At 39.6% G+C, this 27,969-nt stretch overlaps 1 protein-coding gene across 2 annotated transcripts in view; it reads right to left on the reverse strand.

Annotated features, from left to right (window-relative positions):
- filip1l (filamin A interacting protein 1-like) overlaps positions 1 to 21,574 on the reverse strand; it is a 62,129-nt gene extending 40,555 nt beyond the window's left edge. For both annotated transcript variants that reach the window (XM_061032323.1, XM_061032322.1), the window contains exon 1: positions 21,250 to 21,574. The gene's annotated coding sequence lies outside the window, so the exon portion shown is untranslated. The remainder of the gene's footprint in view (positions 1 to 21,249) is intronic.
- Positions 21,575 to 27,969: the final 6,395 nt, after the last annotated feature.

Here is a 27,969-nt window from a genome sequence, read left to right on the forward strand (position 1 = left end):
CTTTAAAAAAAATGCTGCTTGGAAATTTCCTTTGGGCCTTCCTGTGCTTGAGGAGGAAAAAACACTAGCTCTAAAATGCCTGTGTGCGCTGTGTGGGCACATATTTTCTTCATGACCGTGTTGTGTTGTTGGTGTCGTCAGCTTGAAAAAGGTGTGAAAAAGAAACTGCCAAAACAGAGTTAATTAGTCACCATCTGTTGCAGGAGGCCTCAGATAACCCTGTCAGAGTCTTACAGGATTGTTCTTTAGCAGATTAACTCAAAAGAAAAGAAAATCATGGTGGTGAATATATTACTGTTGTTAAATCCTGGGACAAATTAAATCAGTAAAGATTTAGCTAGATGTCTTTTTTGGACTTAAATGAACCTGACACACTTCAGTATTTCTCATGAAGACCCCGACTCTTAATTCCAAGTTGAATTTGATGCCGCAGGTATCTCTGTAGCATACTTCCCTTTAGCTTATTGTTATGATATAGCCCTGAAGTCCGGTGATAACGTATAAATGGTGGACTTTGGGGCCTGCCATCCAGAGAGGCAGGTTTTATGTCCAGTTATATAGTTACATATAACTTATAGTTTATGTAACTAAGCAGATTTAGTTACATAAAAAACAAGATTCACAAGTAGCATGCTAGCTTACAGTAAGCACTTACTTACCAAAAAATTATCTTTTTACTTTATCTTACCTTAAGTTTTTTTGGTCCATAAACATTACAAAGTTGTTTCAGTGCTTAAACATAACCAAGTCCGTTTTATGCTTTGGTGCAAACAGATAACCGATCTGCAGCTGTTTTGCAAAGATAGCCACATTATGATAATTGTTGCGCATTCAAAAGTCATTAAATGTTAAGTATTCGTCCGCAAGCTTATTCCAAAAAGTCTTAATAGGATGTTCCTTATCTTTATCCCAAACAGTTAACTATAAATTGCATGTCCATTACAGCCAACATATACTCCAGTTTAACCTGGATAGTCATCTGATGAAGCTCTAGGTGTAGAAATACTGTTATCAAGTTTTTACTTGTATTTCTAACTCTATAATAATACATCATGATCTCCATCTGTTGAAGTACTTATTGACAATCACTGCTTGAATGAACGGGTGTGTGACATGTGTAAAACTGCCCAGAGATGACTTATCCGTGCTTTGTCTTCTTACTAATCCCATGCAGCCAGTGTCAGGCGATTCTGTCAGAGCGGCTTGAATAACCTCCAGTCCTTTTTCGTTTTGTTAGCGGGGATCAGTGCCAGAAGGTGATGTTATTATGATTAACAGGTGCTCAGATCTTATGCAAGGGACTTGGCCGCTTAGCTCGGTTTGGGTAATAAAGGCGACTCATTGAAAGGAATCATTCATGCTCCTGCTCAATAATACACAGAGGTAGGATTAATGAATGTATTTTTTTGGTGTACAGACTCGATTACTTTTCATTTAAGGTATGCATACGTTTATACATCGATGTATAACACATGTACACACAGCGTACCTTTTTCAGAGAATCAGGGTTGTAGCAAGTGGACACATGCACTCAGAGCCAAAGTAAAGGTTGTTTTTTTAAGTGAAAGTATAGCCATGGTAATGTCTCTATAAGGCTGTATTGAGACAAGCTTGGGCATTGAGCTTAATGCTAATGACAGCATGCTAACATTCTCAAATGGTTAATCTACCATGCAGATGTTTGAGACGGTGTTCTTAGTTAGACTTTCAGCGACGGTGGAACGTAGTGGATTTACTGTACAAATGTTCACTTGAGTATTTTACTATTTAAACCTACTTTTACTGTAAATCAACATGTCTGTTTGCTTCTTTTTAGTTGCTTGTACTTTACATCAATTTGACTTTCAACATGCAAAGAGCTTCTAGCATCTGACGTTTTGCTAAAAGTCAAACCAACACATGAGTAAATACATGTACCATGTACCCTTTAGTCCATTCATCCATTATCCAATTGACAACTGAAATTTTACTTGACTTACCTTTTGTGCCTATTCCTGATTATTCTTTCACTCAGATAACATTTTCAATTACCCTTAACTCTAAAATAGTATTTTTACGATTTGGTTTCATTGCTTTTACCGGACTAAAGGAACTTAATACTTCCTCCTCGACGTACCGTATTAGCATGCAAACTTTGATAACACAAAATGCAGTGACTAATTAGAACCTTATTATTCTTGCAGCATGCTTGGCCTGCTAATGACACCATATGAAAAGCCTTGGTATAATAAAAGTTGTGAAGAGTCATACTTTGGCAGCGTTAACAAAATGTCATGGCTATTCTTCTATTAGTTGTTACGATGTTTCAGTCAAAAATCCCAAGTGGTGGTCCAACCAACCCGTATTACCATCCCAAGAGACACGCAGCTAGCATGGCTCAAAATTAGCAATATTAATAAAAACAACTTGCTTATTCATTCATACGTTTTTCCCGTGTTTTTCCTTCTTCCCCGAGGACCTTCCATTACCTCGTGCTCTCATTAAGCAGCGTGGACAATGTCTGAAGCCAAAAGCAAAGCTGTTACTGGAAACGGTTGGCAGTTTGGACTTGTCTAGCTAGGACCACCAAGGCTTCCTCGACTTGCTACCAGGTCAAAAGGCTCATTCATTCAAAGAGTTTCTAAGCAATGAACTCACCAAGACAGCCAGCCAGCCAGTCACTAACTCATAAACGCTCATAAAGTCCATCTATAATGGCCATCCAGTATTTATACCGCACATCTGAACACTTAAGGAAACCATTAAATGTATTATTTTGGGTCTTTATGATTTTGGATCCTTTCTGTGACTTTTGGGACTCACAATCTAAAGCGGCACCACACCCCTGCCACACACTCACATATTTAAAGGCCTTTCCCAAATGTATTAAATCTTTTTGAATGCCGTCAAGGACACTGAAATGCACGAGCACTTGCTGTCTAAAAATATGACTTTTTTTAGTGATGACTTCACTTTTCATGTGAGCTGGAAGTGAAGCAGAGGCCCGGGCAGTTAAAGTCAGAAAGGTGAAAGGTGAAGAAGCAGGTGTGCTACAAAAAAAACACACACCTCTTCCCTTTTTCCTCCCACACACACACACACACACACACACACACACACACATTGTATGCCTGGAAACATCAGTAGCTTGCAGAAAGGCACACAAACTCACAGAACACATGCACGCATGTACACACCCTCACAAATTACAGAGTAAATTCCTGCAGTCTGACATCATGCGGCTGTCAATATGATTGAGGGGAAGAGACACGCAGATCAAAAGAAAGCAGGGAAAGGGAAGAGAGGGAGGGGAAAGATGGAAGATCTGGAGCATGCAGCGTACTGTACACAAAGTGTACACTAAATCACCACTTACAGTAATTACAGCAAGAGGTCTTTAACATTTTTCAACCTTTTCATAAAGCAGATTGTTTAGTCTCAACACACTTAAGCACACCATTTTTATTCTTTTGATTCCAGTAAAGTTCACATGTGATAATTTAAGATTAAGATCCTGCATAAACAGCGAACTGTCTTTTTACATAATTCAACCAGCGTTTGTAAGAAAAATCGTAACTTTTATAAGCAAATGAATGAGTTTTCATTTGCATTTGTGTGCAAACATATCTGAACGTCTTTCACACTAGTCTGGGGCTCTGTTTGCCTCATTTTCACATATTACTAAAATTACAAAAATCGAGAACTGACAGGCGTTATTTTGCTTTCTTGCTGAAAGTTGTTTACAGTTTTTTACAACTCACATGTTTGTATGTTCACTATCAATCTTACACCTGTTGTAACGTCTGTTGTCTTAGCTGTGTAAATGCAATAAGATAAGGGTCTCTTGCTTTAAGTTCAATTAGAAGATTCTTACTACTGTAATGTCTCTTGGATAAATACAGTATGATGATATTGCCAACAGCCAGTTAGATTAGCACAATGACAATGGGGAAGCCTAACTCCATCCACAAGTCATCTTAACAAGTCGTCGTCTGAAATATTTCTTTCATCACAAATCCGGAGCCTTCAGAGGGGCTGGGAAGCAGATTTAGTTACCTTTGTAAACAGACAGGCTAGCTGTTGTCCCCTGTTTCCAGTGTTTGTGCTCAGTTTACCGCTAACAAGTCGCTGGCTTCATATTCAGAATGAATGTATGGACACTAGTATCAGGCTTCTCCCCTCACAAAAAAGCAAATTTCTCAAAAGTGTTTCTTTCGAAGCTGGTTAGTAAAGACTTTTTCAGGGGAGACAGCTGATTTTAAACAAAATACCAGAAATGTTAGGCCGCAGTGGATTTTTATGTTACACATACAGAAGCAGTATTCATTTCTTCCAGTATGCGTCACAATCTGTCTGTGACCCATGAAAAATAGATCATGCAGAGCAAGAGTTGCTTTTCATAGAGACGGGGGCATAGCAAATCCACTTTTAGATGCTTGTTTTCAGCCCAGCGTGTGTTGACTCACAGCGGAACTGTAAAGTCATGCGCCAATATATCAGAGTTAACAGAGTACAGGAGGAAGTAAACGGATGAGACAAAAGGCAGTCAGATCTGCTCAGGTGTCACATGTTTTGTTTTTCACTCTGCAGGTCAGGTGTGATGAATGTGAAGTCACAACCATGTGCTGGGCTGTGTAATCCAATATCCACTATTTGGAGTTTCTTTTGAATACTTTTACATCTTATGCACAGTCAGGACTCAAGTGCAGCAAACATTGCATTTATTATTCATGGTATCCATTACTCTTTAGACATTACCTGTGAATAATGTCATGGCATCGTTACTTTACTTCATGCATGTTATGATTCACAAACATATGTACAGTGTGTGAGTGTATCAATGCAAGGCCACACACTGAAGAGGGAGATATAAAAGCAAGAAATGTTAGAGGATTCAAGGTTAGAAAGCCATGAAAGAAAAAAAGACTGTTCCTTTTCTGCTTAGAGGAAGTTTCTCATTTTTATGGCAGGATAGACTAAAAACGTCTTGGACGTCTTGCTACAAACTGTAGTAACTGAAGAGTTTATGAACGACTCTTCCCGAACCAAATAATACTAGAGACAAGTCACAGTCACACCTTGATGCCTTAATGGTAAACAGATCACAGTTCTGTGTGTTACTTCTTTCAGTTCAAACATTAAGTGGTAAAAACTTTAGACGAGTAAGATAAGGATAAAGCTGTAGTGTTTCTTCTCATGTTAAATTAATCAGTAATGCTAACTGTCCCTAAAGATTGACTGTCAGAGAGTAAAGAGTAGCATGCTGTGCCGGGGGGGTTACCAGCATCCAGCCAAAAGAAAAAAAAGACTGAAATGTTTACAAACAGTGCATTGGTTGCCGCAGCAACAGGTAGCGATCAGCACTCTGGCCTCGAGGTCGGATGAGGTGCCATAAAACCGTCGGGGATGCTTCCTGGGATCATTAGTGAGCTGGACCGTAAAGCAACAAGAGAAGCGGTTTGGGAATTCCTCTGTGCTGAAGTCGTGCACAGGAGCACTCGAGGACACAAAAAAAAAGATGCATTAGCTCAGATTTAGGGCACAGCATATGTCAGAGACTCTCTGCTACAGGACTGATAGTTGCTAAAATGCCCGGTTGGTCTAGAGGCCTTCTTTCTGTTACATGATGCAATCCCAGGAAATCTCTGGACAGGCCAGAAACTGTAACATTTCTTCCTGCATGTCAAACAGACAGAGATCATATTCAGTCAGAGTTTAGTTCCGCTGTGCATTTCTAAATCTGATTATGTGGAATAAACTCAATGAATTGGAACAGATGAATAGCATGCAAGATCTTCCAGCTGGAAATAGAGAAGTGATAATAAATCCTACATAGATGTTTCTTAGCTTTCATTTGTCATCAGCTCTTGTAGGACATAAGGTACACAAAGAGCTGTAAAAGAGAAACTGTGAGGCACCAGGGGGCGCCATGATGCCAATAAAATTCAAACCTTCAAAACTCTGAAGTCAGGGTTAGTGTGTGTGTCAATAAAACAACCCAAATATAGCCCTTACATGTGAGGTGGGAGCTATAAAGACAATTAAAATAGCTTTAAACCTGTCCAGAGGGTGATGTTAAACTTTAGAAAGACATGTAAAAATACTCTGCTTGGGATGAAAACAGTTCAGTGATTTTGATAGAAAAGCTTAAAATAAACAATCCTTTCATACATGAACAAATCCAGAATCTCTGCAAATATTTTCCATTTGATGGGAACAGCATGTACCCCACATCCTTATGTCCATTCTTAGTGTATATATGCTTGAGTCTCTTCATCCCACTCGTTCTGGTTGTAGACTGGACTGTGATGTCACTTAGTGAAGTAACATCAAGCAAAGCACACTTTTGAGCAGCTTGAGCTTAAATATTTATATTTGGATTCTCTGTATTCTTGTTCTGCTGCTCCTATGATGGTCGACTGTGTATGTGAGACATTTCTTGCTTTTCTGATCGTGCTTGTGTGGAGGAATCAACCCGTTGTGATCCCTTGAGTTGTCTCCTTACTGCATTTAAAAAAAAAACTATTTTAAATTTGTATTTTGCGTATTTACGTTAAACTGAAACACAGCATGGGGAGTACTCGAGCGAAAGTGGGAAAAAAGTATCCAGTTTAGGATCTCAACATCTTTGTTTCAAATGACAGCAAATTGAATTAGATGAAGGACTCTCTGAAGAGATGTGAATTTTTCTTGATGGTAATTAGAATGGTGAAAAAAAAGCATATTGCATTTTTTTCGGTGACCAGCTGTGCAACTGCAAAAATTAGCTCCTTTATTTTTTCTGTTGTATAGTTATTGCCCTCATGTCTTTTCCAGTAGAGATGATGAAACCCTTCTACATATTTCTAAATGTCAAAGTTAAATAAATGTACTTTGCTTCATTTGAGAGACGACCTGATTTTCAGACTCTGTAAAAAAAAACAGAAAATGAAACACTGCTGCTTTCTGATCTAAGACAGACTAGGGAATGTGTTTCTGATCGCTGAGCTCATCCAGGTAACAGACGGTGAGGACAGTGGAGATGGTTATTCTTCTGGGAACGTAGGAGAAAAGACAGAGCATTGACAGTGACTCATACTTCCTCAGCCAGCTTTGCATTTGAAGAGTTTTCAGTCTGGGAGGAGGGCCAAGTCTGACGCTAAACTATGAAACTTGGCCAAGCATACATGCAATTAGTCTTACTTACTGTATTGAATGTGTTAATGCACACACTCACATACGCTGTCTGTTTTTTTTGTCTCGTTTGGAGCAACACTGTTGCCATGAGAATATCTTTCACATGAGCTCATTCACCTTATATTCACATGGCTGCCATTTGTCTCTTACGCCCTGATAAAGGAAGGGTAGGTCGATACTGTGAAAAAATTGTACTGCTTCATTGTGGTAGAATGAATGATTTTTTTTTTATTTGCTCGACTAGTTTTCATCATTAGCAAGGAGAGTATGCCTTTTCACTCGTATGTAACATTAGTTAGGGTTAGAGCAGACAACCTAATCGTTATGCTGTTTTGATTCAACAGAACATGACACTCATGCAGGAAACCTCATTCTCTAAATGAAGCTCTCTAAACTCGCCTCTATGTTTGGCCAGGTCTCATGTAAGCCTCAAAACATGCCTCTGACATGCAGAATCTATTTAATATGATGTATCGGCTTTCATGCATTGGCAGGTGCTCTACATTCAGTGTCATCAGACTGTAACCTTGTCTGTTTTAGAGCAGGTGATTATGAGAAAGAGAAGCTGGAGGCCTGATGGGGTTTGAGTTGGCCCGGAGCTGCTGGATGGTTTTAATGTCATTCATTTAATACAACAGGGTCATCCAGTTCAGTGGCATGCTGGCTACTGTACATGACTTTGTAATGTTGGGTCAAACTCAAAGACACAGTACAGTAAACAACTCTGGCGTTTCCTGCTAGCTTAGAAGCCAAATTACCGGCAAACATAGCTAGCAACCACTCGGTAAACAAGTGGAACAATAAGCTGCTGAAGGTTGCGCCATCTTTTCCCTTTAAACTCTGAATGTTTGTCTACAGTTTCACATGGATGCACTGCATCTTATGTGTAAATTGTCTTTGCAATTTTGTAAAAATAAATCTTATTTAGTCATTCTAGAAATACTTGTTCTCATGAACCTCTGCTAGGAAGATATGGAAGCACTAAAGGACCAGAAATGAAATTGTACCTCCCACACTTGTAGCACCAAAAGCTCTGTAGTTAAGATGCATAAAACTAATTTGCATCCTATACACATCTAGAGTGTGCTGCCAGAACTGCTCGATGTGTTCTGCGTGAAATTGAATTTGTCAGAGCATGACACGGTCCCATTTTCCTGACTGATAGGAGGAGGTTTGTTTTATGTTTGGACAACGTTCACATTTAGATTTCAGCAACTCGTTTAACATGTCTATCTGAGTTTCCCCTGATTAGGCAACAGTTTAAAAACACTCAGATCTCTTTCCATATTTTAAAATGTGATCCTGTGTTCCTGCTCGCCCTCGGCCCCTCTAAAGGCCCCTGTGCGCCCACAGGACAGAGCAGATCCACACGGATCTGATTGTAGGAAGGTGTGAATATCTGAACGGATCTGTCAGCATTAGGGCCACTCGGGAAGAAGACAAATCACCTTCAAGCCCCAACATCCTGACACCCTGATCCTTCTCACTTGATCCAAAACATGTCCACACAGAAAAACACTAAATCATTGGGACAACTTTCAGCTCCAAATACTGTTTGAATTGATCTGAATAAGAGCCCACACGTCTCCTATTTTGACAAATAGCATTATCACTTCTTCCAATGTTTGTGCTGTGCAACTTCTGCCAGACTCATGAAAAATGATTCACACAAACAAAAACAAGAAATAGGAGTAGAAAATAGCTAATAGCTTTGGATTTGATCATAACACTGCTTTATTGTTCAGAGGTCAAATTTCCCACTTTGGAACTGTAAGCTTTGTTCGGCCAGCAGAGGGCAGCATTTTTTTATTTTTGGGAGGGGCTGTTTTGATCTCATGGACTCTGGATGATGCTGCTCAGCTCTGCAAGCATGTTTTTCCCACTTCATATTTATGAAGTTATTTTAGTAACTCATATTGGGACTATTTTTGATGACTGCCATTAAAACCATCATGTAGTTGGACTTGTAGGACAATATGCATGTGTGCTTCTGATAAAAAAAAAAACTGTGTTAAAGGAGGTTGGAAGTTGTGAAGTATGATGGTCTGAAAGTTAAAAAAAAACAACCACAGTCCAACACACTAAAGGAAAACCAAAGAGCAAAACAAAAGAAAAACAACAACAACAAAAAAAACTGCAGTAAAAATGCCAAAATAGGACCCTGATCTACAAGTCAGAATGTGAAAAATGTTGGTTTAGCACCTGGTTATGTTTTGAACTCCCAACCTGTCCTGGTCATAGTTTACAGTGTGTTACATGCATAACTGGATCAGTGGCATGCAGACAACTTACGTCTTCAAATACCTAAGATGACATTTAGACAGAAAATCTGCCACATAGCGGTGTTGTGTTTTTACCATTGAGAGAATGCAGTGGTTTTAAGTTAGTCCTCTTTCGAAGTGTTTTCCAGGAACAGATACTCAACCTATATAAAGACCTGGCAGAGTGTTTGGTTAACGTGTATGTGAAGACCCCAAAGAAACATGCTCTCAAGTCTTTGTACATTAGCAGATTAGGAAGTCAAAAGGTTCAACAGCTGCTCAGCAGGCTGTCACATTGTCTGCAGTAATGGAAGATAGAGTACTTCTGTACCATCCAGTATAGAAATAATCAAATATTAACATCAGCTAGCATCTCGTCCAGAAAGCCAATAAGATGAAGATTAAAGCTACCGTACTCACAATCCCATCAGGTAGAAAAACAAACCCGTAACAAAGGCATCGCCTTGCACTCACTCATTCATTAACCAAAGCATTCCCGGTCTGTCCATCCATCTGTGTAGAGTCAGAGGATTGACAGTAGAGGATTACAGGGTCACAGCATCCATCAGCTGCTTCACATGCTGCAGCTTTACCCTCAGCACACTGACATAAGTATCTGACTTAGTTATAATTGAAGTCCTCATTCATTGATAACCTCAAGAATATCATCCTTTCGGTTGTTTTTCTTTAGCCATGTTCGCAGCCTGCCTATTTGTTGCTCAATCAGTACACCACTCTGTTCCAGACTGAAATGTCTCGCTCATTTTTGTATCTATTATCTGAAAAGATTATGCAAAATGTGTACAACTTGAATGCTTTCTTGTAGCCAGTAGGGTGCACCTCCCCTGGTGAGAAAAATGCCAAATTGTTTCGAAATCCCCCATTTAAATACCTTTAAATTGACAATGAATCAATCAAATCAGGGTGTTACTACGTTTTTTTGACCAAGAATTTGGACATGAAAGTGTTCTTGTAAAGCGTAGCTTGTACTGATAGAGACTGACACGAGTTAGTTTTTATTTTCCCTCTGATTTGTTCTTTTTTAAATGCGTTATGCACCTATAAACAACCCAATCATATCACAGTTACTGTGACTTATAGATGCACCTTGCTCACCAAACTATCATTACTGTTGGCGCTATCACATTTGCCAGCACCTCACTCCACCTTTTTGTCCATATATGGTCCCTTCTGGCTCCCATAAAATGGGAACAGCCATATGCCAAACTCTGACATCAAGGCCTAATAGACATACTTCCACTTTTAATATTAAGTGTGAAGATTTGATATAAATATTGTAATAATGTTCATAATTATTTTGAATGAGCATAGCTTAATAAAAGATAATTGTCACATGATTGACAGTTGTTGTTGCAGTGGATTTATGCCCTCTTCACTTCCATCCCCTGTGTTTATTTATGTTTTTGTTCCTGAGCTTGAGGTTTAATAATTACCAACATTAGTTGCTTGGACTCTCTTAGAAGAAAAACATCCCTACTCTTGAGGGATTAAAAATATTACATCACAAATGAAGTACAAGTGTTGTGATTTTCCTAATTATCTCCCCAACTAATGACTATTGCGTCCTCTCCTCTTTGCTCGTAATCCAATCTGTCTAGTGGCCGACAAACCTCGGGCTAAAATTAGGGGTCATTCAATCCCCTGCAGAGCAGAACTGAGGAGTGTAGCTGTGACATTGCTTGGTGGTGTTGAAACACGTCCTTTTGAGGAACTGTACTGTAGTCCACTGCATGTAACCTCCAGCAGCCAAGGTTTCATTTATCAAGTGATAAAGGGACTTTCCCTGCACGGTATCACAGAGTTCAGCAGGCTGGTTTGTGAGACGCTGCAGATTTGTCTTCTACTTGAAATGGGGTAATTTAATGGAGAGTTGTCTTGTACAGAATCTTCTTTTTGTGTCCATTTTTGGTGGTGTATCTGTGATCATTACTCAATGCATGAGACCTTATGAATATCTCTGGATGCTTCCAAATAAATGTTTGAATCTCTATCAACTGAGTCGATGAACGAGAGCCTCAAGGTCACATCCAAGAATAGACAGTTTCTCCCATTTTCTATTTATTCTTTTTTTTATAAAGATATTTTTTTGGCTTTAATGCCTTTTTATTACAGAGGACACTGGATAGAGTATGAAATCAGGGTACATGGAGCGCTACCTAGCCGCTAGGCCACCAGTACCCCACTTTACCATTTGTTCTATTGAAATTAGCAGAGCAAAGTGAGTCTTTACTGTCCCTTACAGGCCACTGTACTATTTACTGGAGAATTGAGGAGGTTACTCAAATCTACTACTATACTATACTATGGATACTATAATCCATGTAGTGTACAGTTTTCCTATTAGTATACAACTTATCAGCTCATTTATGGCAGGAAACTCAGCAATTATGTGACAAAACAAACAGGAAATGTCACTAACAATAAACCAAACTATCAGACAGCACCAACACCATTGCCAGTGATTTTTGTTATTGTTTTTTGAGCTGTTATTGCAATAATTGCTGCAACTGTATTGCATGGTGGGAGAGAAGTCTACATAAAATGCACACTCAAAGGCAAGATATTTGTGTACCTTATTTAGTTTAGTAGTAGTTTAGTGTCTGTCTATCCTCCAATGTGAAAACACCAAAAGACCTATTCTAAATCAGTATATGAGCGATAAGCAAATCTTTATGATCTTTCATATTCCTTCAAACTTCTCCGTCCAGGGAATGATTCTCTATGGATGCAACTTCCTTCTTCATCTAATGAAAACGTATTCTGAAGGATAATTAAATGTAGGCTTAACTTTGCCTCCTCGTACCTTTCTGTCTCTGCAGTTCTGCACTCATCCCTGTTTCCAAAAAGCCTCCTCAGTGAGCTTTGTGATGAGTCACACCTTCAGCCATTTACAAGTCAAATGTATGAGCTGCAATCAGAGCATCGACCTTGTGACGGCAAAGTGTTTGGATTAATGCACATCAGCAAATCAATCAGGCTGACTGTATCTGATAAACAAACAAACAGGAAGATGCGATTTGTTTATAATGAGCTTTTATTGGGATCTGTGCGTCCAAAATGTCCTGGAGCATATTGTTGGCACACTATTAACTGGATCGGATCTCATTATCTCTTAGCTCATGAATTTCTCCAGGGGACATGTGGTTACCTGTCTGATAGTGAGTGATTTAAATCCCATCTAGAGCTCAAATAACTTTAAATTCTTGTTGCATTATTCATTTGAACAACAAAAGGTTTGCTGCTAAATGAAAAGATGTAGAGAGCAGTTTGAGCACCTGAAATATTATTTATTTAAAACAATAAGCAGGTGATTTTTGATTTCCTGTTCAGGGCATTAAAGTAGTTTGCAACACTGGTCAAATATAAAATGACATCTACATAATTAACAATAAATAATACTAACATTCCACGGTAGGGAGGGTCTCATGGTTTTCTGTCGATCTATCATGAAACGAGCCTCAGTAATCTGAGTAAACATCTGACGACAACAAAGTTGGGGAATAGTGTTTGCAGGTCTTTTTAACCTGCAATTATAGTTTGTTTGTTTTTTGCCACAGGGGGGCAGCATAAACAAAATGCAAAGCCAACACTGACATACTCAACCTCTAAGTAACTTGTTAGTGGTAGTTTTAGAAACTAAAAACAGCTGCTGGAAATAACACTTTGAAAGAAGTAAGAGTGAATAATAGTTTGTTTACGAGTCACTGAACCGAAACAATGAGCTGAAAGATGCCAAAATGGTTCAAAAGTGCATGTTATCCTTTGTTAATTCAGATAAGTGTTGATTCTAGCGACTCTAATATCCATATATCTAATATTAAAGGCCAACAACAAAGAGGAATCGAGGGTCAAAACATATCATTTTCTACCAGACTACAAGTAACAAAGCATTGGCCTGCAGACCACATTATACCACAAGAGATGCAATTTATCCCAAGGTAACCCCAATATGAGAAAATAGATGATGATAATGCAGTTCTCTGCCACCTCTTCTGCCTTTGTTAATATTCAGTGGCTGTGCTGCTTCCAAGCTGCAAAACAGCATTTCTCTTTGAGCTGACTCATGTTTTTGTTTTTCAAAAAGTCGGTGAGCCTCACGTCTTCCAGCAATACTGTGCAATACTATGCTTGGATTGTCTTGTACTGAGTTAGAGCACGAGTCATGCGTGCAGAGTGTTCTTCCATGTATATATTTTTATAGCGTAAGAGAACATTAAAATCAATTTTTGTATGTAGAGAGTGCAAACCATTGTGCATGAAGGTCTCTGCAAACTCCTGATTAAGATGAAAATAGCAAAATAATAGAATTCAAGGTTGTGTTGAAATAAAAGCCCAAGATAAGCTGCCCAAAACCACAGTTTTTCCTTCACCACTTGGACACCAAACTGTGAAGCAGTTTTGTGGCTTTGGCCCCCCTGCACAGCCGATGAGTCATCTTGGCAGATGGGTGCAATGCACCCTCCTTCACCCTCTCCAACACCGTGTGTCGAGCCCTGGGCCTCATCCCTGTCGCACTCCTGCCAAACACAATCCCTCTATCTAAAAACCATGCCAATTTCGGACATTTCCCAAATGGGTCCGATATTGTTCTGGCCAAAGTGAGTAAATGAACTGTCATATGTTGCAACACTGACCTTTCTCTCTGCCATGAACTCCTGTCCTTCCCTCCCATGTTCCCATTAGCTCTCAACATGCCGAGCTTCTCTTAAATAAGAGACAGTAGTTGAAATGTTAGTGGGTCATCAGAAAATAGCCCGATAATTGACCCTGTCATTTAGCGTATGCAGAGGTCACAGAGCCATGCTAAGCCCCTGGTCTGTTTCTATAGAGACAGCAAACACACAGAGGGGCAACAATGGAGGCTGACGCTGAAAACAGAGTGTTAGCAGCAGGGATCCTTTTGGTGTTTTATTTTTTTCTTCAGTGCATTTTTAGCATCAAGCTGCCACCTGTGTTGCTTTATCCAATCATGTTACATATGCCAAGAATTTCACAACCAAAGCCGAGGCCCGGCAGGGAATACAATGCAGGAATAGCAGCAAGATGTGAGCAGGTTCATGTTGAGGTTGGCATGACTGAGAGCTCCGTACAGATTTCGTTTACATAATGTATGGCAAAGCAAAGCTAAGCTACAGAAGAACACACCATTCTAAGATTTTGAGCTTAGTTAGTTTAACTTCCAAAAGCTAGTTCACAAAGACAATACCATGCTAGCAGTTAGTTTCATTGCTAAAAAAGTGGTTTATCAAATTAACTTTCTTGCTGTTTGATAGGCTGAAGGAATAAAGTCGGTCGAACAATATGTGAAGTTATAGCCAGACGACGATTAGCCTAGCTTAGCATAAAGACTGGAAACAGCTAAAACAGCTCGCCTAGCTCTTGACAGGGGGAACAAATCACCAAACAGAGAAGCTCTAAAATGCACTTGTTAACGTCTTCTAAGAAAATAAAAGGAGTAAATGTTTTATCTTGGGGTTTTAACTGAATCCAGAGTCGTCACTGGCTGCCTGAAAACCTCCTTGCCATTTTTTCAGAGTCACTGCCTTGCTTCCTCTTGACAGGAATTAAACCAGCAGATACCCCTGATTAATGGCATGTTGATATGTGAGCTTTGGAGATGCTTGTAGATCGAGCCAGGCTAGATATTTTTGCACCTTTTTAGAGATGTTTGTGCTCACTGTAATCTGTACCGGTCAGGTACCTCTCAAAAGTCCTTTCTCAGAGGGAACATACATTTTTAAGTAGAGCAGGACTCCACAGTGTTCCGTGTTAATCTGTCTGACATGCCGACCAGCCAGCGGCGGCTGTGGTCTTCATCGTGCACATGGACCTGACAGTTTGTGCTGCATCATGGAAAGCATCGACCACGTCACACAGCTAACAGTGGAATCTGACTTCAGTGGGCCCTCGTTGTATATTTGACAGAGAACATTGGCTCTAAATAAAGTAAAGGTGATGACGCACCTTCAAATCCCAGCGATGTTGAGAACTTACATTAATAGCTCCATGAAATTAAGAGAGATGCAGGGTTAAAACTCGGGACTGCAACTAATCTTAGCTGGTGACACTTTTATTTCTTTACAATTAGTGCACAAAGGAAAGATTTTCAATTCATGCCACAGTCAATAAGGAGTTGTAGCTTATGTAATGTTCTGCATCATTGTGTTGCAATACCAACAATACATTCCCTTATTTGTTCGATGAATCACAGTGCAGCTCTGTCTGTTCTTGTCCATTAACTCCGAGTGAGATCTCTTTATTGTTGCAGTAACTTGCACATAAAGTTTCATGGCTTTTACTGCAAGCTGTTATCGTCTGCATTGTAATTTTCAAATTGTCTGTATCTTGCTGTCAGGCTTGAGCTTTTTTTTTTTCAATTGACAGAAGGCCAAAACCTGTAAAATAGCAAATGCAATACACAGTGCAGGGATTTGAATGGATTGGAAAGTTAAAAGAAATCACCTACCAGCTTAAAGATTGTATTGGTAAAGGTTGACCCATAATAATAGTGTCTTTATTTTTATGACTATTTTCAAGCTAATTCAGTTTGTTGACATGCAACACCCGACTGAATAAATGACTTAATATATGCATTTGGCTTGATCTTATAGGATCATATATGTAGCTTTTGCCTTCTTTTTTTTCACGTCATCTTCATAAGATGTAAGTCAGTTGTGTCCTCTGTTGGAGGGTTTGTCCTGAGTTTATTTTGTCTCTGTGCGCAGTTTTTATATAAATCTATATTTTGAAGTGTTCTTTCAACACAATTCTTGTCTTTTTCTGTTTTCCTTTTTGTACTTGTGCCTCATCCCATAAGACTTCTCCATCTCAAACTGGATTTGTTTGCTCTGCTTCTTAAATATTTCTGCTGTCTCACTTCCTTCTATGATTTTCTTTTTCTTTCTTCTTGTAAAAGCAGTCATAGTAAGATCGTCATTTCACACCATCTAAGAATATGTTAAAAAAAGGGATCCAAGAAGAGCATATTCTTGTACTTTACGAAATATGACTTAAACGTGACAAGAATTGATACTAGGTGTCTGACAGAGCAGGTTATTGGATTCAGGGAAAATTTCAACTTCAAAACCAGTTCAAAGAAGAACACTGATGTATCCGGCTTTTTCATCTCTTTGGTTTTCCCCGTGTTGCATTTTAACACCAAAATATCTGAGCCTCAAATTGCCCACATGGACGGATAGTTTTTAATGCAGCACAGGCAGCCATCCACCACTAATGCTCCATGGTGTCCTGATGCTGCTTCTGTACAAGCATTACTCACTTTAACACTTCCACAGATATGAGCAAATCCCAGCAGAACCAGTTGGTCCAGCTAAGGCTTAAAGAGATATGGATGTGAATTATTTATGCACCTGGAGTCAAGAGGCTTCTGCAGTGATGCACCTCAGGGGGAAAAGTTTAGCTGTAGGAACGTGTCAGCAGTAAAATGCAGCATAAAGACAACAGAAGGACCCTCTACAGAGTGTACAAAAAATTATTACTTTAATTCTAAAGTGCAACCTCCAGGGCTGAGAGAAGTGTAGGAGCCACAACTAGCTCTTTACCAGAGGATTAGTCCAAGGGTGTAGACTTTACAGCTTTCGCTAATCGATGTTTGCAAACCCTATACTCTTCTCCAGCTCCAACATCTAGACCAAATACGGTCACTTCTTAGCTGAGCATGTCAGACTTATTGCTTATAAGGGTAAGGCAATTAAGCTACATTTTTCTCTCTGATTTTACCAGGAGATTCTCCTGCCAGCCCTTCTTTCTGTCAGCTCTTTTGATTCTGTCAAACTACAAATAACATTGATGTGAAGGCAATTTTTTTAACAAAAGAGTTGATAAGCTGACTAAATGACTGACTCAAATGTTACAAGCCTCTTATTCTTGTCTTCACTAGCCCTCATAGGGAACATGTTCAACAAAAGCAACCTCCATCTGACCTGTCAATGCCCAATATACTGATCTCTGCTCTTATTTTGACTTTACTTGACAGCAGCAGGCTGCAGGTCAAGCTGTGAGACACACAGAGAGTACCGATGTTGGACAACATTGGCTTTTCTCTCTTGATATATATATAGTGCTCTTTTCCCAGAGCTGTGTGCAGCTGGTATTCTGTGAGAGAAACAGGATACCTGGACTGAAACAAGTCGATGTGATCTCCTCCTGTTTATAGGGTTCAACAGCTTGGGGGATTCAGATTATGTAAAACAAATTTGTGAGGGTAGAGAGTTAAAAAAGCAGAGTTAAAGTTTAGTGGTCCCGCTCAGGTACCCTGTGGTACTCCTTTTTGCCCACTTATTGAGCCTTTGATCACTGTTATAGACTTGAGCTTTTAAAATGTATTATTGTAACAAAAGTGTAACTAAAACCTTTCTAATGCATTCAGTGAAAAAACAAACAGAATACCTCTAGGGCAACCATGAAGGAGACATTCATTGTAATTGTGTTAACATGTCTAAATATCTACAAGATGATATCTTTAAATATCTTTTAGTTTTTATCGGTAGAACCCAGTTATGCTTAGAAGGCAGTAGTAAGCTTTCTACCTTTTATATGCACATAGCTCTAAGACATATTACAGTCTGCTTTGTGCCCTTGAAATTTTTCTTCCAACCTTTCTCTACATCTCCTCCACACAAAGTAATTACAAGTCCAGCAACTTTAAATCATAAAACAACATTAGCTCTTAGATACTTTGACTGCTGAATTAAAAAGAGACCTCCCATTTGTAATATGATACAACTTATCACTCTGCTCACAGCTCATCTCAACAACAGATCCCATTAACGCAGTCTAAGACGCCTCAGGAATTCTAATCACTGTTTTTCATCACACCCTGAAGCAATAATCTCATGGGACTCTGTATTGATTCCTCTTTTCTGTTGGCATCACACCAGCAAACACTGTCAGCTCAAGACACTTCAGCAAGTTCAGTAACTTTTCCCTTCATATTCAGACACTTTTAGTACTTAATAAGTAGCAAGGTGTTTTAACTGATTCACATAAAAGAAAATCTTGTTATTTCAGGTAGATGGAAAGGCATTCAATCTTCAATCTAGTTTGATGATTGTTTAAGCTAATCAAGGAGAGATTTGCTTTGATTCTTTCACACACACACTTCTTACCGTAGCGTGCCATGCAACACAAAGCTCCCCCCATTGATGAATCAAACACCTTCTATAAAGCCTCAGAGCCAAACCATCTAATCCCGACTACAGCTGGTGAAGCTCAAGGTGCCAGGAGGTTTTTCTTAATGCGTGTCTGCTTTAATGATCTCTGCCCCACTGCCCTCAATCTGTCAATCAAACCTGCAAGGAAAGAAGTTTGAAGGAAGTTTCACTGCTGCTTAAAAGTCATATATTGTCTAGATGTTCACATTTGATATAGTGCAGTGTTTTTAGGCTTCTGATATTGAAAATAGGGCGTTGTCTTACTGTTATTGCATTCTTACCAACAAGTGATATCGTAGTTGTTTCATTTGAATCATATTTGGAGTCTAAGTGGTTAAAACCAATCAGGAGTCCCAGATGAAACCAAACAAAATTGGTCAATATTTTAAACCAAATCATGATATCACTGTTGTCGTTGTTGTTGTTGTTGTTGTTTGTTTTGGGGGGGGGGGGAGTTATGACTTTTATTTAGAGATAGGACAGATTTAGAAAATGGGAAAGAGAGTGGGGAATGACCTGATGGAAAGGAGCCACAGCTCATATTCGAACCCAGGCCGTACCCTTTGAGGATTGCACCCTCTGTACATCGGGTGTGCGCACTAACCACTAGGCTACCTGTACCCCTCTGAAACTGTTCTTTAAAACAACCTCCCACATAAATTAGTTAACAAAAACATTTTGGTTTTGGTTAAATCAGTCAATTTGGAATTGAAAACTGGACATGAACAGTCTTCTGTACTTCTAGGTGAAAGAGCTCTTGTGCAGGAATTCATAAAGTTAACTTTGATGGAATGAATACCAGCCAATCAATTTCTGATCAATCAGTTGTCCGTCTTCTCTCAAGCTTACGGCAGATTAGCAGCAACAGAAGGCTGTGGCTCTCCGCATCGCCACCGTACCTCCTTAAACAGATTAACCTGTCACTTCCAGTCACATGACCAAAACCAAAGCCTTTTAAAGCTGCATCTGGAGCGCCAAGGGGTGTCCTTCTGTCAACCCAAATATTTACTCACAGGAGGGGAGGTTTCGTATGGGGAATGCTTTGACACCTGTTGCTTCAATTGAAGTTTATTGTAGTCAATTGAACCCAGAAAATAATGAAAAAACAACATACAGTGTATTTCTATGAGTGATACCTTTAGTTATTTTGTCCAATTCTTTTGTAAGTAATTCAGAGAAGAGCCGTTACAGTTCATCTAAAAATGACTTATCAGCTCTTAATGTAGCCATAAACGCAGCTTTCTCTATTCATAACCGAAATGCATGGTGACGATCTTCGAGAGCCTCGCTAATCCTTTTTCCGGCTAACACCGCTTTTACTATATGTGTATGTGGTGGTCAGCATGCCACAACATACCAACACGTCATCAAACTCTGGATGTGTGCGCGGGGCGATCCTGTGGTAACACGTGCTAATAGCTTTAGCATTTTTAAAGTGGAAAATATAAATGTCTTAGTTTCTCTATTAAAAATGCTGTATTGGCGTGACATTTTACTCTCCCACTTCTGTTAATTTGCGTCCAAACTTGTAACTTGATCCCCCCCACCTCCCCCTCCTTCCCCCCATGCACTCAAATACTGTATGGCACTGCTGTGGGTTCTCATGGACACCCTGCCCTTTGGAAATTCCCTCGCTGCAACGGATACGGCCTACGATGCTGCACCAGCGTCCGAGTATCACTGCACAGGAGGTGGATGAATTATCACCGCTGCTTTGATGTGGTGGGCAAATTGACCACGGGACAGTATCATGTTTTGCTCTGGCCAGCAAATCCAATTGAGAAGTACTGTCAGTCTGCAAAAACATACATCATGTTCACCCTAAATACTGTGCAGATTTGCAGAAGAACTTCCTTTCCAGATAAGTCCAACTCTGTTAGAGCAAATGTAATCCACTCAGATTAAACAGAGACCCCCTCGCCCCCTAAAAGCTTCAGGTAGTGTCTCTCTACTCGCCTCTAATCTCTATATCTGTCTAATTAGCAGCAAATTTGCAGAAAAGCTGCCACAATGCAGATTACAGCCCGCTCACTAAGTGTCCTGTAAATCCACTCAACTTAAACGTTTTAGTGCGTCTGGACTTCACAGCTACTGTTCTCAACAATATTGGTGTAATAAACTAAGAAAATGTAGGAATGTTTGTAATTTAAAATGTCAGGTAGTGAAAAAAAAAATTCTTAATGTATTGCACATCACTAACAATTTGCCAAGGATTTCCACTTTCATTACAAGAATATTACAAAATGCTGATGAACCGAAACATTCAATGATGCAACCTAGTTTAATTTGCCTTAAAATAAAATATATGAATATTTGTACCAGCAAAGTGGACTGATCTTATATGCAGAAAAAAAGTTTTTCAGAAAATGTATTATTAATGAAAAGCAGGTGCAGCTTTAAGCATGTATGATCTCAGACAGTGATTTTTTATTAAGAGCAATCTGAATATATTGCACATATAACTTTGCATTTGCCAAGGATTCCTAGTGCTGCTTGATTTGGATGTTTTCCAGACCCAGAAAATGCTGACGAATCCCAAACACACAAGGATGCAACCTCATTTTCTTCCTAAATATGAGAGATTAATATTGCTTTGTCAAGGTTTGAGCATGCACATAAACACAGCCTCCAAGTCTTACCTCTTGCAGAGAATCTTTAGCCCTCAGTGCTGCTGTGCCTCTGCAGTGCCACTGGCTGTGCCTTCAGCCCGCTGCCTCGGATGAATCGTTATCCTTAGTGCGAATATTTGCTCTGCTACCCTTTTTTTTCCTCCTCTGTCGCGTCCTCAGCTGGCCCCTTGTACAATCCAGGTGGTCTGATAGGTGGGAGAGAAGAAAAGGAGCGTCTACTGACGGACTGGGGGAGCTGCTGTGTCTGTGATTGTGTGTGTGTGTATGTGTGTGATGATCTCTCTGGCTGGGGACTGTAAAGACAGACTGTGTGTAAGTGTGTGTGTGTGTGTGTGTGTGTGTGTCAGAAAGAGAGAGCAGAGGGGGGAGAGAGACACGACCTGCCATGCAGCAGATATCAGCCCTGTTGCAGTTAAATTTAAACCACCCTCCCTTCTGACACCTTGAGCCTCTCTCTCTCCCACACAGACACACTCGGACGCAAGCACACACACATCTCTGACGGTACCATATGGCCCTTGACAGAAGACTGAGCCCTTTGGAGTCTGTGACTGTCCCTGAGAAGAGACATTGTGATGGGGCTGTTTTTTTGTTTTTTTTTACAGTCGATACCTAGACAGGAAACTGATTGAAAAATGTCACCAAAACTGCTACCTTGTGCGGTCCTTTAAGCCTTCAATCAGACTGTATGCACTCCTGCTCCCATGAGTCTATATCTCAGATATGAATATGCCTAATGCCTGTCATTGTCATTATTCCTGTGACGGCAAAGTGTCATGATAGATGGCTAAAACAAAACCATCAAAATATGTGCAACATTACCAAAAATATTGTCTTCTTAATCCCTTGCTTGCGTCTTTGTTATAAAAACCGGTTGCCTACATTACCCACAATGCATGTCATTGTCTCCTTTACTACTGTCGACTCACAATGGATAAATATTTTTAAATTAGTTGAAAATCTAAGCAAGAAAGCCAAACACTTGGCTTCTTAGGTTTCTTGCAATCTTCAGAATGTCAAATCATTCTGCCTCCTCAAGTGACAACACTTGAGGAAGTTAATGAGAGTAGTGTTCAGACTGAAAACTTTGCTGCATTGAATCGCTTCGGGTTCTGAGTTGAATTCGCTAGTTGTTGTTTTTTCTCAATTTCAGTTTCAATGTTAGTGTTTATATAACTATTCAGTGTTAGCATGTTTAATCAATAATAACATTATTTTGAGTTTGGTGGGTGTGTCAGAAGTTTTACCCAATCAGCAGTAACATGTACTGTATGTAAGAATGTTTTAATGTTTTTATTATGTCTCCATCTCTCTCTCGAGCCCCTTAAGATTTAATACCTGAAACTTCATCATGAAATGAGTGGAGTTCCCTTTTTAAAAACCCTGTTGAGTAATATTTTTCACCTTGGAGCGAGGTGGGATTGCACCTAAAATAGGCACCTGACACTTTAAGTGGCCGGCCCCTTGGCTGGTTTTAAAATCTGGGTTACTTTGTGATGCAGTCTGAGGGTCACAGACGGTTGAGTCACAGTCAGACGTCAGAGCCTTCATAGAATTATGGGCATTGTTCAGTTTTAGAGGGCATGCAGAGCTAAAATAAACTGCTTTCAAATAAATGAGATTTCTATTCAGAGGTATCCCTGGACTTGAAAAATATCAGACAGAGGTAATTAAATAAGAATTGACCTGTACATACTTGTGAATGTGTCTTTTATGAGTGTGTGTGTGGACGTGACCTGAATTGCGGAGACCTCCAGCTGTCTGTGGTTCTTCTTTTTGACGCGTCATTGTAAATACCCCGGCCGACTCTCTTGTCTTTCACCTTTAGTTACCCAGGCGTGTGTGTGTGTGTGTGTGTGTGTGTGTGTGTGTGTGTGTGTGTGTGTGTGTGTGTGTGTGTGTGTGTGTGTGTGTGTGTGTGTGTGTGTGTGTGTGTGTGTGTGTGTGTGTGTGTGTGTGTGTGTGTGTGTGTGTGTGTGTGTGTGTGTGTGTGTGTGTGTGTGTGTGTGTGTGTGTGTGTGTGTGTGTGTGTGTGTGTGTGTGCATTGTTATAGTCACTATTGTCTTCTCCATCTCTCTCCATACAAATTCGGATTGGTGAGAGTTGTAACAAAGAGTAAATTATGTTTTTTCAGGCTTTCTTTAGATGTTCAACCATCTCATTTTTGCTTTTCGATGTTTTTACATCAATGATCTCACTTATCTTACTTTTAATTGCAAACCTACAATAAAACACGGATCGATGATGCACACTACTACTGCAGCTAACATCTACTTTAATTTATTTTTTTATCATTCGTGTCACTTTGGATGGAATCATTTGTCATTATGGCTTCATCTGCAGATTGTCTTCTAAATGTGTACACAGTTGGTGCATAAACTTTTCAGATGATCCACAAGATGGTCCTCTGTGTTTCAAGTGTCTCTACAACAGTTAACATGTCAGGTCAGTAGATAAGTATTAGAGTCCAGCAGATGGGTACATAAAAATGTGTCCAAGCTAGTCGAGTCAAGGAGAGAAGAAATAGTTCAGTGAGGAGAAAATACTTGAAACGCTTCTTTCAAAACATGGATTTTTCAGCCTACAGTGGAAATAAGGAAGTGACTCAGCTGCTCTGGCTGAAATAGGGCGCACACCTACACAAACATATGCCTTAATATTAAAATAACACTAAGCTTGAACAGACTGCTGACTTTACGTGGTTGAAACCACAATCAAACTAAATGAAAATAAAAGTCTAAAAATAAATGTTTGGTTTGAAAGGATTCAGCAGGAAGAGATAATAAAAGGCCACAGAGGGCTGAGAGCATGCAGGCTTTGTTCTGACACCTTCACTCTTGGCACTCGGTCTCACATAGTTGTCAATCCCTGTTATATATGTTGTCGTTCTAAAGTGATTATAGCTTGTACTGCTCCTGAAGTGTATCTATTACAGCAGACACTAGCCCTGCGCCTTAAAAGTCCATTCAGAATTGGATGTCAATTTTTTGCATTTTCTCGTATTAGGAGTAGATCTCTCGACAGATAAAAGCTGTTCACGCAGCATTTTTCACTCTCAGTTAAGCTCTTAAGATTAAAAACTGCTCAGGTCTTCGAGTAGTGCTTTTATGGAGTGAATGAGTTTCTTTATCAGAAGAAGAAATGGCTGCAGGAGGCAGAATAAAAGAAGTGAAATGCTCTCTAAATCCTGAATAACATGGATTCTGTAGTGTTCCAGATTACATTGAGCATTAAAGGTTTTTATTTACGTCTGATCTTAACCTCAGTCGAGCTGTTTTTATGTCCCACTCAGTGAATCAATGCGACACCAGCACCAATTAATCGCATTTCCCTTATGAGCTCGAAAGCGGACAAAACAGCAATTAAGGAGACACATAGAGGACTCAGATTGCCGTTTTAATTATAGATGGTACATCGATCCACATTATGGGCAGACAAGCCTTAATGAGAGACTACATTTATGTTGTTTGTGGATGAATTTTTATTTTATACCGATTGGGAATACAGATTTTGTGTTTTAACATAATACATCCCCTCAAATTGGGTCGAAAGCTACAAAACCTGATGTAAACATATCTATTTCTTACTATATTATAATTACAAAGTACAGTCTGCAAGTGTGGATACATGCTGTGCTGATTTGCAACCCTCTCAAGCATTTTAGTGGCATTGTGAAGTAAAGATGGTGTTCTCTTAAAGCGCAAAAAATCAAAAATAAATATAAAATAAAATAAAAAGTGAAAGCATCCCTATGAAGCACGTAAACAAACCTGGAAAAGGAGCATTTGAGCTTTGTTTTGAAAAGGTGAATTCAATTTGTAACTCTCACAGAAAATAACTCTTTTTTTTTTAGACTAGCATGTGATGCTAACAGAAATAACATGTGTTTAAATAGTTTAAATACATTTTTTCCTGTTTTTGCATTTTTGTAAATATCTGTCACTGCACTTTGGGAGGCCGGCAAAAATAAAACACATCAATTGCAGTCTGCGAATACGCCTCTGTTTTTAAGATTGTTTTGGGTGGGTTGAAAGAGGACCCCGTCACAGTGAAACTTCACCCCCTAATGACGAATGACTCAGGACACATTTACTCAAACATGCACAGAACACATCGTCAGGGCTGGACTGATTACTGTGCATGTCCCTGGCCTGAGGCATGCAGTAACGTTACACTGGTCACTACACACAAACATCTCAAAATGAACCTCACTGACAGCTCTGAGAGCGGCACGACGGAGAAGTGCAGGCCTCGAGGTTTCCAACTAACCTTCTCTCATCACTCGCAGATGGTTGTGAGTGTGTGTGTGTTTAAGATTTGGCCGTGATTATTACACGTGTATCTGTACATGTGTGTGCTTACTGAGTATAATGTTACATCAGTGTCATTCCCGACATTTACTACCATATATAGACATCTTGTTTGTTTACAGTTTTTCCAATTATATTTTTGGGTTTGCCCGTATTGGATAGTAGAGCTGAAAAGAGACAGGATATGTTAAGAGGAGAGAGTGGGGAATAAATTGCAGCGGAGGGCAGAGGTCGGATTTGAACCCACGGCTGCTGCAACAAGGAATATAGCAACCGCACATGGGGCACGCGACATAACCGCTTGGTAATTAATGCCTTAATTGGATAGGACAGCTGAAGAGAGGCAGGACATTTTGGGATGAGAGAGTAGGGGATGACATGCAGCAAAGGCCCAAGGTCGGATTTTAACCAGCCTCCGCTGTAATGAGGACTACATCTTCACTCAGTTAAACCGACGCTGCTACCACTCTGAAAACAACATCTTAAAATCTGTGTACTAATTATAGACTATTAATTGTATTTATCATGAAAACAATGGAGTGTATGTAAATGTGTAACACCTGGCACAGTTTGTTCCTTTACTGAACACTTTCAAGTGTTTATCCTCTGCTGCCACACATGAGTCAACGTCTTTTGTTTCTTGGGAATGAAAACTAACAAAGGGTCAATCCTTCTCACAGTATTGACACTTTTCCATTTCCATTAGTCTCTCAGTGAAATCTGAACACCTGTCAGATCCGTCCTCTGTCTTCCATTAACCGCCACCAGGGTGCTGTTTTCTCAGCCTCTTTACGAGCCGTCTGCGCTGCCTGTTCAATAGGCTACATGACAGAGCAGCTGTGAACGGCCTTTTGGGTACACTGCTCTCAGCACCCGAGCGCTAACGTGATGGTACTGAAGTTTAGCCTGAACTGCCCGTCATGTTATTGTCCTAACTACTACAGTACATTGCCATTTGGGATGTTTATTCATATGAAGTATTAAGCATTTCATCAATATGTAGTATCCGGTTAAAATTGGTTTCCTACTAAATAAATCTTACTGTACTGTTATAGCTTTTTAAATAGCATGTAAGTGTGGGATTTTGGGTGCATTTTGCCACATTGTGAGTCATTTATGAGGATATTTCTTTAAAAACATGTGTTAAGACCACCGGCCACATGGTCACTGTGTGTATACATGGTAGGAGATACTTACACGGCAGAGGAATTGTCGGTATGAAGAAGATGAGAAATGTCATTTGAAATTCTGATTTTTATTAAGGAATGATTTGTCACCTGCAATGTAAAACCATGCAAACATGTTCCACTCGGTGAGGCCGAGCCAGGGTCATAAAGCACCAATTTATCACGCAGATAGACACACTCCCTGACCTCTTCCTCCTTCCTCTCCCGCTCGGCATTATGGGAGCGGGCGGTTTAAAAACAGAGGTATTTACGACTCAGCACTCTCCTCTAGAGTTCCTGGAGCTCCGCAAACATGTGGGACTGGCAGTGTGACACCAACGGCTCAGGTTAAAGATAGACCGGGGTTTTGGTTGGCTATCTGGCTATTCTGTATCAGGGGTCTGTACACCTGCCTGTCTATGTGTCTGTCTGTGTGTGCTACTGGTACTTTGTGACCTGAGCGTGACTGTAAGAGGAAAATCAAACACACACCAGCTTCTAAATTAGATCAGATAGTGAATACTGTACTTTAATTTCTGCTTTTCTGATTGTACAGATTAATGGAGCCACAAGTGTATCTTTGAGTTTCCATACAGAGTGATAGAATACGATTTATTCAGTGTGAAAAAACTCAATTGCACTTAGAAGTCATGGATTATCAGCAGAATGTACTTTTCTATATTTCCTGCTTTCTGTATCATTTGCTGAATTATTTTTGCAAAGTTCTTTTAAAATCTTTTTCTTGAGGTTTATATTTTACATGTGAAATTAAAATGAACAGATTAATGAGTAACTTTAGCGGTCAGATCTGTATACCAGAGGAGCTTGAAGACAGTTTAAAGTGGGATCATTGCCTCTAAATTAAGGTTCAAGTACCTCAAATGTGTACACAGGTAAACTGAGTCCCCTCTTGTGTCTTACTTATTTTTTAATCTAAAAATAATCAATTTAAATCATATTTTGCTCCCATGTAACTCGACATTCTTCATATATTTCAAGTAATAGTAACAGCACTAGCAGCAGTCTAGTATGAGCACTTTCTGTTATGTATGAACATAAAGGGATGGTTGCTAAGTGTTTAACCTTCGTAAAAAAGTGCACACTTGTAATAACTCTACAGCTTCTGTTGTCTTATTTTATTTCATATTTATTGTCTCAAGTTAAAATTTTCAAACAAACCTTTACCCGTGCCTCAAAACTAAAAGGAAAATGTCGCCATCTAGTGGTCAAACGGAGGAACTACAAACTTTGA

This window comes from Labrus mixtus, chromosome 24, assembly GCF_963584025.1.
Source record: "Labrus mixtus chromosome 24, fLabMix1.1, whole genome shotgun sequence".
Lineage (NCBI taxonomy): Eukaryota > Metazoa > Chordata > Actinopteri > Labriformes > Labridae > Labrus > Labrus mixtus.